The 12,016-nt window shown below is 33.6% G+C and overlaps 1 long non-coding RNA gene across 1 annotated transcript in view; it reads right to left on the minus strand.

Annotated features, from left to right (window-relative positions):
• Positions 1-6,449: 6,449 nt before the first annotated feature.
• LOC126954529 (uncharacterized) overlaps positions 6,450-12,016 on the minus strand; it is an 89,811-nt gene continuing 84,244 nt past the window's right edge. Inside the window, exons 2-3 of the long non-coding RNA XR_007725631.1 lie at positions 8,012-8,131; positions 6,450-7,233 (exon numbers count right to left, since the gene is read on the minus strand). This is a non-coding gene — a long non-coding RNA (uncharacterized LOC126954529). The remainder of the gene's footprint in view (positions 7,234-8,011; positions 8,132-12,016) is intronic.

Genomic DNA, 12,016 nt, shown 5'->3' on the forward strand with positions numbered 1-12,016 from the left:
ACTACAAGGAAGTATCATCTCACCACAGTAGAATGGCTACTCTCAAAAAGACAAAAGGTAACAAGTGCTGGCAAGGATGTGGGGAAAGGGGAGCTTACATACACAGTCGGTGAGAATGCAAATTAGCACAGACAAAAAAATTACAGAGGTTTCTCAAAAAATTAAAAATAGAACTACCATATGATCCAGCAGTCACACAACTGGGTATATACCCAAACTAAATGAAATCAGTATTTAGAAGAGATGTTTATCTGCAGCCCCATGTTTATGGCAGCACTGTTCACAGGAACTAAGAGACTAAGAGATGAAATCAGCCCAAGGGTCCATCAACAGATGAATGAATAAAGAAAATGTGGTAAATTTTTATAATAGAATACTATTTAATCACCAAAAATCAAATTAAATCCTGTCATTAGCAGAAACATAGATGAACCTGGAGGATATTATGTTAAGTGAAATGAGCCAGGCACAGAAAGACAAATAGCACGTGCCACTGCTTATATGTGGAATCTACAAAAGCTGATCTCATAGACGTGGAGAGTAGAAAAGTGGTAATTAGAAGCTGCGGAAGAGAAGGAAGGGAGGTATAAGGAGAGACTGCTTAATGCACAGAGTCACAGTATTGTGGGAGGAATAATTTCTAGGATGCTATTACACACAAGGGTGTTATCGCTAACGATATTCTATGGCATATTTCAAAAGGGCTAGAATAGAGGATTTTGATTGCTCTCACCACAAAGCAACAATGAATTTTTGAGATGATAGAAATACCAAATACCCTGATTTGATCATTATGCAATGAACATATGTATTGAAATATCTCACCGTACCCAATAGATATGTACATCATGTGTCAATTAAAAATAAATTTATTAAATAATTAAACCAGTTTTTAAATACAGCTAAAACAACAGTCAACAAAGAAATAGAAAGCCTTCCTTAGTTCTGTTGTCTGTTCTAGCTACTGTCAAATTTCATGCCTTTCCTTATTTAAACTGTTTCTGCTCTATCACTCTTCAACCCAGCACCATCTGGCTTCAACTTCACCACTCTACAAATCCTGCCCTTGCTAAATAGGGTAAACCTGTGACTTTATTAGGGCTTCATTTCAGGTATGAATTCAGTTGTGATCTTAACTAATCCATCTTTTGCAATGGGCTCATCATCATCATCATCAGTTCTTTCTTGTTAATATTCTGAAATTGTACTTTACTGGCTCTTGTTCTGCTCCAGTCTTTTCTTAGACAACACACTTTGGGGCACCCTTCTCATTAGAAATCTATGCTCCCTAGGGTTCCACTTCTCTTGCAATTATTGATGCACATATATAACTGTTTGCAAATCACCTTTACTCAGTAGTTCAATAGGCTCAAGTCCCCCAGAGCAAAACATATCTTTTTTCATGAAACTGCTCCTCTTCCTATATTTATGTACCCCCATTTGAGGCATCATTCATTAAATCAAAATAGAAAATTATACAGCAAATTTTTTTGTTTATTCTCTCCCTAGCTCTATTTCACTAACACCCTATGTAAAATAATGTGTAAAGTTCTTCTGATTGTAGTCTCAATATACTTATCTCTTTGTCTCTATCTAATCCTTCCCTCTATCCTCAGCCTCTTTTTTATTGCTCACTTGATATTTCTTTTTGGAAACACCAACCTGATTTAGTCCACAGTACTTATGCCCCTACTCATGCCCCTTGTGCCTTAAATGACCTTCAATTCCAGCCGTTCACCTGCACAACACGCCCCGGGTCTACTCTGTGTAGGTACCACTCCCTCTGCAACTTACTGCATGAATCTAGGGCCTCTTTTCAGTTCTCTCCTGACATTCTATGCATATCTATAGCTTTCAGGTTTTTTTAAATAGAAGTAAAGCGCAGTGGTTAAATGCATTGCCTCTGTAAGCAGCTTTACCATTTACCAGCAGACAGGTTACTTAACTCCTTTTTAACCTTACTTAACCTCTGTTCTCACCTCCACCATAGTGCAGAAGGAATAGAGTAGTTACGAGTAGAAGTAAACTGTTTTGAGCAAGCCTGCATTATATAAACCACTTTACAATATTAATGTTATTGTTTTGAATATTTTCCCTCTGGACTTCCAGTAGACACTAAGTTGCTTGAGGGCAGGGTTCATCTTAGTATCAATAACACTGCACACAAAGCACAGGGTAAGGGTCTCTCTAAATTTAAATTGCCTTGGAAGGCTATGTGACCCAATGTTCTAAATAAATGACCAATTTTATTGGATTTTGCTCCCTAATTTAAACTCAAGAGGAAGTAGGCAAGTAAGATGATGATCAACGGGGAATCTGGCTTGAGACCAAAACCCTATGTATGATTTTTCAGACGTCACCACAGGCAATTACAGACCACCTGGCAAGCCTCAGAGGAAAGAGCTGCCCTCCCCACAATAGACTGGGTGCACAGCCAGTGCACTGCAGTCGCTGCAGGGAGTTGCAGTCAAGGACTCGAATCCCCTGGCCAGCCATACTCGTATGGATATCTATACTCCCAGATCATATGTCTTCATTCAGATCTTCTTTATCTGGAATTTTCAGCAGAGGCCTTCTCAGGTGCCTCTGCTAAGACCCCCTTATTAGGGGAGCAGGGAAACATGACCACAATTTTCTCCATGCTGACTCGGTGCTCAGTACTTTTCCAGTCTAGTCCTATCTTACCCCTTACCCCTAGCTGCTGGTCCATAAAACAGCACGATTTTTTTTTTTTAAGGACTCCCAAGGCATAGGATGACCATCACATCTGTGTTGATTCAACTGACGTTCAACCGGTGCCATGGTCCAAACTCCTCCATGAGGTCTCTTTTTCCGGTTTAGTTTCCTGCCTACATCATTGCAATGAGTGATTAATTGACTATTACTTTATTGGGGGTTATTGTGTTAACTGACTACTCAGACAGCTGGCAGCTCAGCTCTCTCCAGCTCTACTAAGCTCCTAACAACTGAGCAAGACATGAAAGATGGAAGGAGATTGCAAAGGAAAAGTATTTGGGAAAACAGTATTTTGCTGCCCCCACATTAAAGGATGCTATAACCTTTTGAGTGGCTCAATGATCTAGAATCAACATACTTCTAGAAGATATCTTAAAAATCCTCTAATCCAGTTTATTCATTTAGAAGTGAATATATTGTAAGCCTGGAAGACTATGTGACCTGAGGGCACAGTTGGGTGCTGAAACAAGGTCATTTGACTCCTAGTCCAAAAACGTAACTTTCATAGTGTTATATGGTATGTAGGGTTGAGTCTAACATACTACCAAGTTCCAGAGTATTCTGTTTCTTAGTTCCCTTTTTGGCGTTAGTGTCTATGATGTCACTTAATCATATATCATGATGAATTAAATTAGGACAATCTGAGAGCACATGTGAAAATTCTATGTATCTGGGTCACACAAAAGTCAAGTATCAATGTCTTCAAGTTGCTACATGAACTTGTTTCAGAGTGAAGGCTAAAGATTTTCAAATGTATATCTTCTATTTGAAATTAGGTAGATTTAGATGGCAAAAAGTACACATATTGGCTAATAGGATTTAGTATTTTGTTTTAAATCAGATATATATATACACACACACACACACTGCAATTTTATTTCAATCATACAAAGTTAGTGTGTAGGAAATTTAAGTGAAACAATTTTAAAGAAAATAGTTACGGTAAAAATAGCAGAAAACTGAAAATTCTAAAAAGGAAGTACACCTAAAAGCATGAGAATTCAACATTCACTAGTGTTTCATCTTCAGTTTTGATTGACACTTGATGCTTGCATCAAATTTTTAAACGAACTTTTAAATCGTGATGACTATTCAGTTTTGATTGACACTTGATGCTTGCAAAAAGTTTTTAAACAAACTTTTAAATCGTGATGACTATTCTGAAGAGGTTTCAGCACCAACACTAAGATTTGTATATTCAGTTTGTTTGCAGTTGACTTGTTAGCCATTTACATAGTGTATAGTACAGATTTGGCACAGGTTAGATCACAGGGTTGAGGAAAGCAGTAATTAGAAAGGATCCCCTAAACTGTACTCAACTTGAGACATCCAATGTACAAGAGCACAAAAACCATTATAATAATGTGGTTCTAAGGAACATAGTTTTGATAAGGAAAGTAACTTAAGCTTCTGTTCCCCATTTTAATTACTGAAATCTCTAACAGTGACACAACTGTTATGTATACATGACAGCAAATGTATATAATAATTCATTTAGATTTCTTGGAAGGAACACATTTAGCAATCTGGGATGATGGAAAATATAGCATAATTCAACATTGGTTCTTTTTGTCATTTTGCACAGACATCATGTTAATATTAGACCAAGGCACAAAACGTTTCGCGCATAAACCCAGTCTCTTTTAAGATTTAGCATTTTATTTTAGGTTCCTATCTTAGTTTGGACCACTTGTACACAGTACTCTACCTAATATAGACTATTTAACTCATTTTTTTTTGTCATTTTATTTTTGACATGAAGTCTTGCTCTGTCACCCAGGTTGGAGTGCAGTGGCATGATCCCGGCTTACTGCAACCTCTGCCTCCTGGGTTCGAGCGATTCTTTTGCCACAGCCTTCTGAGTAGTTGGGATTACAGGTGTGCACCATCACCCCCAGGAATTTTTGTATTTTTTAGTAGAGAGGGGGTTTTGCCACATTGGCCAGGCTGGTCTCGAACTCCTGACTTCAAGTGATCTGCCCACCTCTGCCTCCCAAAGTGCTGGGATTACAAGTGTGAGCCACTGCACCCGGCTTAAATCGGTTTTAACTGAAGACTTCTAAGAATGAGGGTGTACATTTTAGGGAGAAGACTGCATGTTCTCCAACTGCAGGTATTCCTCAATGAGAAGCAGTGATAATGCACACTTTTACAAAGGAATGGTGATCAGTGTCAAAAGTGCTCGTGAGCACATGAGGTAAGGTAGTGCATGATTATTCCGATTTTACAACAAAGAAAACTGGATGAAGCTGAGAAGTGATTCGGGTCTTCCAAAACCTACTATAGCACTTTCTACCACAGTGTATTCAGTGGTTACTCTATAAGCCTAATTTCAGAGTCTCAAATGACGTTGAAATAAAGGACAGGAAATCAAGAAATTCATCTTTGAGAACAGATAGCCTCTGAGACTCATCTTTGTGTGTTAAACTTTTCATTGTTACCTTTTCATTTCTACTGCTTGATATTTGTCAGTTTCCCCTAGCTATATACATCAAATGCTCGTACTTTTAATTTTTTTTTTTAAGAAAGACAAATACTGCTGGCATGAAGCTAAAACTCATGCCTTAATAACTGAAACACATTTTGCAGATCTGCCAACTAAATCTCCTCACTAATTGCGTGCCTTCTATAATAAGAGCCAAATTAAAAAAAAAAAAAATCTCATTGTAAATAACCCTAGTTCTGAATAAGACCATTAACCTCCTTTAGACTTTAGATAGCATGAAAGATCTCAGTAAGAATTACAAAGGAAGTCTTATCTATTTTTTATCCTTCATTGTGTTGTTTATTTAAATGAAAATTTTTTTCTGAGTTTGTAAATTATGTAAATTTTCTTTTTAAAAATCTATTGTTATCATCATGCATATGGAACACTATAATGTCTTTTAACATTAAACCCAAAAATAACAGTTACTGATCTAAATATTATAATTTATCTTCTAATAAGCCATTCATTTATTCACTAAGTTTAGGCATTTAAAATGGTTAATCCTAAGGTTAAGATTTTTCTCTTTAGAAAAACCACCTAAATTATTCTACAAATTATCTGCCAAGCAGAGCAAATCGGAATTTAAAAAAGGTAACGTCAAAAAAAATGTTAAATACTTGCACTCAAATGGAGGGGGGAAAAAAAAAAAAAGCTTGTTTTGATGGAGCAAACACCACAATGAAATATCTTATATATTAACACCACTAGAGGGCTTGATACATTTTGCTTCATAAAAGCATTTCTTACACCAGGGCTTTTTTTTTTTTGGTATAAATAAAGTTCTATATGCTTATCATTCTAATCATGGTTATTTTTTAAAAACACACACACTTACATGTGTACACAGATAAAAAATGTTCGCTTAAGTGATTGTATCAAAGGGAACTTGTATAAAGTGAACCCTGTTTTAAGCAACTTAAATAAACTGGATGGTTTCAAATATCACGTAGTCTTACATTTCATTGAAAAGTATTTCTGCAAATCTGCATTTAACAACATGGTTCTGATAAATGGCCTAACCCATGTTAGAAGAAAATTATGTTTTAAGTAACATGAAAATTCCCTTCTGTTGTAAATTACCAATGATATTAATTAAAAATAATTTCACTTCATTTAAAATCATCTCTATGATATAGGAATGTTTACCTTCAAGGAAATTTCTCTATGAATCTAACCTAGATAAATTATATTTAAAAACACATATTAAATATTATCATCTCTCAATTTCTTTTTATGTAGGGCAAGTAACACAGTAGGTTTGATTTTTGTCTTGATTGCTAACTTGACTTTAAGTCAATTTCGTTATTCAGCCATATTGCGAATACATATTTTTATGGGACTATGAAAGAGTAAAAATTATGACTCAGGTAAAGCAAGCACATCTTACAACTTTTTCAGAAAATGTTATTTGTCCAGTCAAAATATGAATTAGATCCACCACCTGTTTTGGATGTAGGTACAATGTTACTACAAATAAAAATTTCAAAATCTGAAGTGTAAAGTGGAAGTTATTGTTACATTCTAGAAAATAAAATAACTCTAGTTTTACAAATACAAAACAAAATTTTAATTGTTTCCTTCTCAGAGACTTTTCCAAATTATATGTTCAGTTTTGGGGGAAAAAGGTAATATGATATTTAAAAAAGAGCTTTCATTATGTAAGTAATTTCTTTGGGTAATAAGTCCAAGTTAGTAAGATAATAAATAAGTTAAGAAGTCAAAATATAAGACATATTTGACATTTGAACCTTTGTACACATATTCATATTTGAACGTGTATTGTGGTGACAGACAACATATGTAGCCATCTGTACAGCACAGGTATGACCAACACGAATGCCTTACTGGTATGTTCTAGTTGACTGTCAGCTAAGATGTCTACATATGATTTCAAAATCTAAAGAAACTCCAGTTGTCTGGAGGCTTTTCTATCAAATACCTTCTCTGTCTGAATTTCCCCCTGAGGTTGTATGTTTCCTTGTCATTCACAGCATCAAAGATATTGTAACCTAAGAGATATAATAGGCCATCGTTAGTCTAACAGTGAAATGGCTATCAAATTCAACCTCTTCACCAAGGATAATAGCACTTAGCCCAGAATTACATTAGAGTGCTGCGGGATGTTAAATTGGAAGCCTATTTCTTCATGTATATGATCGGATGAAGCCCTCAGGCCAGTTTATAAGATTTTTTTTTCTGTTTATGAATGCAATAGTTTTGTATGATAAAATTATAGATGCATGAGTAAAGAGTACTTGATAACTTCATTAGATACAGATTGAACATTCTATTAATTGAAGTTGGTGCTATAATTTTTGGAATTTCTACAGATTCTAAAACGTCACCAAAATTTAAATAGCCTGGCTTGTAGAAGCTTCTCATTCTGTTATTTTTTGAATCCCGTAACTCATAACGCATTTCTTACTCATAGCAAGATTATGATTCTTCTCAGCAAAGCTTTACAATTATTTTACTTCCTCATCAGAAAGCTGTCACATTCTCAAGAATATTCTAGCAAAGATCACTTTGACATCATAAATAATTATCATTTTGTCCTTCACTTTTGTTTATATCAAATATTTACTCGTTATAAGGGATTCTATAACCAGAATAATTTTCCCCTTCCGTGTTGCTATCCCTGCTACGTAGTATTTTAGTTTTTGGTGTTCTGCCCATTACTGCTACAATACTACATCTATTATTCTTAAATTCTGTGAAAGTGTACAACATTTGATGTTATCCAGCAACAAAAAAATAAACATTCTAAGTTCATTAGAAAATACTTACAGTGACACACGTCTATTAGCTGTCCTAATGCTTCATCCAGAATAAAGATCACGTGAGAGGAATATCCAGAGGTGATTTTTAATCTCCTTTCTCTAATTTACATGATCACTGCATTCAAGTCTGAAAAATAAAAATTGTAGGCATCTTACTATCAAATAATTATGTCCAGTTCTATGTAATTTGTAAAACAAGAAAATGCTTGGCATTTCAGAGAGCACGATAAGTTTTTAAATACTGAGTGAATAAATGATTTAGAATTTTAAAAACTAAATGTATATATGTAGCAAAAAACCATCAGGCCAACAAAAATTATATTAAAATATGCATTAAGTAGTTGAAATATCACCCCTTTTACTCCCCAAATAAGTTGGGAAATGAATCTCCACACACTCAGGGTGATCTTAATCACATTTATTCTTGTAAGTATATTTAGGATAATAAGAATGATAGGAAATATATATCTATTTATATATATTTTACATAATATATATTTAACATAAATATATATTATATAATATATATTTACATGTATTATATATATTTATATATATTTTTATATATATATAATTTCCATTAGTTAAGTGACTCTTATAAACCAACACTGAATATTTGAATGAGTGAATAAATTAATTTCTAGTTTACGTGCAGCCATGGAAAAGTCCATTTATCCTTCTATATCCAGGAAGCTATGTATATCCATATTATGTTTTAAAAAGAGAGCATTTATCTAAATATAGTGAGAGATTCATTAAATAAAATTATTAAAAGAAAGTATGAATTTTTCAATAAGCTGGCCATGGAGAAGACAAACATCTGAAGGTATCTTTAAATTTGGTGACCTCCCATCTGCAAAGGGAAAGGAATGTGCCTTCTTTTTGCCTCTAGTTTAGTTATTATTTGAACTCAGACCAATGGCGCTAATGGAAAATACTTCCAGTGGAGTTGGTCTTTATGGTTGCTGATCCGTATTACACTGTTTCAATAAGAATCTGTTTAATATCTTCTAGTAATATCTACAAAGTTTTAAGATATGGTTGCTTTATTAAAAAACAAAAGCAAAACTTTTGAGTGAAAATGCTATCACACCCTTACTCCCACCTCCCAAAGTCAGAATTTAGTGGATTCGTTTCATGTGAGCCTTGAAGATTGTCACAGAGAATAACAGTAGCTGAAGTTACCCAATGTAACCTTTGTAATCTCACTCACTGTGAGAGGAGGATGCAGAAAGAATAAATAACTTGATAAAAACCAACCTCTACAAAACAAAGTCTCTACCTCTCAGTGCAATTACTAAATGTCAGTCAGCAGTAGCATTGAAGGCGTATAACCCACTTCCTTTCTGATTGGTTGGTATGCCCATTCTGATTTTTAATATCACCCTTGCCTCTGGCCCATGACTTTTTATTTCCTTCTTGATCATATAATTGTTAGTTCTTGCTGTTCAAAATTTCAAAAGATAATTATATATTGATAATAATTGTACATAAAAATTTCAAAGTAAAAAATTGATCACAGTTTCAATTTCATATTTTCTTCAGTTATAACTTCAATTTTCCTTTTTTGTTCACTTTCTTTCTCTTCGAAGTCCAATATTATATGTAAGTTCTCTTTTGCCTTCCTTTTAAATATATCATATCCTTTCTAATGACTTCTATATTTGATCCTTTGATATTTTCCACAGCTGTTATTCTACTGACACTTTTGCATAACTAATTGTTAAGAGGGTTAATGGAAGGGAATGTTTGTTGTTTGCCAGTAGGCATACACTGCCAATCTTTTCTTCCTATTTGATTTATTCAAAAAATTATTTCTAAATGACTTGACTTGATTGGCCAATATTTAGCCTGGCTTGCTATTTAATTTTAGTGTTTTTTATTTATGAAGTAATATAGATGGCTATAGCTTAGTGGAACCCAGTGATATTTTTTCTGTGTTAAATTTTCTAAAGTTAATATCCATACTATATTAAGAAATCTGTAATTTGAGGGGAAATACATTTTTTCATAGATTTTCAAAATTCAAAATCTGCATACCATAATCCAGGAAATCCACAACTAGGAAGGAGGTCAGCACATATTTGCAAGCTGTTGATATTTAGGCATAGTATATTAGCTCTGTAACGTTTTCAATGGTATTTAAAAATCTCAGAATAGTCAACTAAAACAGCTACGTGTTGGCTTCATAATATTTTGGTAAGTATGTCTGGGAACCAAGCCACCATTCAAAACACAGTAATGGTCAGAAAGGAACACCGCATTCTGACTTCCAGTTTGAGATTCAACATGCAGAGGCTCCTGTCCATTTCCCCTTAGCATCCTATTCACTCCTCATCAGAAGTCACTGCTCCCTTGAAAAGTGTTTACCTCCCTCTCACACACTTAAATCCACAACAGAAGTGCTTAAATACTTGGCTAAAACAGAAAAGAATTTGCATGATTATGATAACAATAACAACAAAATAACAGTAAATAGGATCTTTGAATGGTGACTCTGTGTCAGGTTGACATTTTATGTGGCTTTTTTTCATTTGTATATGAAATAAGTACTGTGATTATGATCTTCACACTGCATATCAGTAAAGTGATGCCAGGAAAAGCTAACTAATTTTCTCAGGGTCATGCACCTAGCTAGCAAGGAGTCAAACCTGTTTCATGACAAGGTTGATCCCATGTTCCTTTTATTAAATCATGTCATTTTGTGACTAAAATATTTGTGATAGAAAATAAAGCTTTTACATTAACCAAGTAATTAATGTCATAATATATAATACATTACTGGCAAAACTTCAATTTTAAAACTATATAATGTAAACATGTGATTTTTTAAATGACAAGAAAAAATGCTGAACATGGTAAGAACTGAATCTTCTGAAGTATCATAGTCACATTAAATTAAATAATAAGGATACGAATGTCAACATGCTAAAATGCTGAATTTCAGAGCTAAGTCACTGTAGAATATATATGGGAAATAAAAAGAAAATATTTAGGTGTCTTTCAGAAATATATAGTTCAAATGTATCCTGCATTTTTTAAGTTTCCACAAATATAAATAATCATATATACCTGATTTTCCAACATTGAGGAAGATTTAAAACAAAATGTAAAAGATGTAAACATGTCTATACATTGAGCCATTTAAGTTAATACAATATTTAAGTAATAAGATTCAATCCAATCCTGTGTCATTTACATTAAAATGAGTGAAATCTTGAGTCTCCAATCACAACCCTGCTAACCCATATCAAATAAGTTCATATTTTTGACAGAAAATGTTTGAAGGCTAACAGATTTATTCTTTCAAAATAAACCAGATATGAAAAGAAAGTAGGGAGGCTGTTGTAGAAAGAATTTTAAATAAATTAAATTACAACTTCATCCTATATGCATTACTTTCTCATCAGTAGTTCACAATAAAAAATATATATAGTATATACCTTAAATGACAATGACAATTTTAATTAGGAAGAGTTCTTTTTTTAGCTTTTTGCTATAGTTTCTTGTTTGTACATTTGCTTTATAATTCCATGCTAGCTCCTTCAATGACTAAAGAAACTCTTGGCTTTCACAAAACCCAGTATGCGAGTTGATGTAGAGATTTGCTGATGAACTTCAGGAGAAACATAAAAAATACATATCTCCGTGATTTGCAGGGTCAAATCAAGCTAATAGGCTACGAAATTGAAAGAATGCACAAATTATAACCTCAAGAAGTATGTCATTTCCTCATTAAAAGTCTTTAAAGTTAATTGTAATTCATGTAAATTTTTCTTTTTTAAAGATCTTCCATGCTGAATGGTAGTTTTAATATGTAAGATTACATCTAATCTTTTTTAGGTCAGCAATTGATAAAACCTTTGTAAATGAAAAAAAAAAAAAAAAAAAACTTGACATTTACTGTTCAATAATCCAAACAAGGACAAAGAATTTGTCTTCTAAGTATCAGCTTGGAAGGGCACAGCACTTACAGGATGAAGAATGGCGGGGGAAAGGCCAAATGCACATT

Source organism: Macaca thibetana, chromosome 5 (genome assembly GCF_024542745.1).
Source record: "Macaca thibetana thibetana isolate TM-01 chromosome 5, ASM2454274v1, whole genome shotgun sequence".
Taxonomy (NCBI): Eukaryota; Metazoa; Chordata; class Mammalia; order Primates; family Cercopithecidae; genus Macaca; species Macaca thibetana.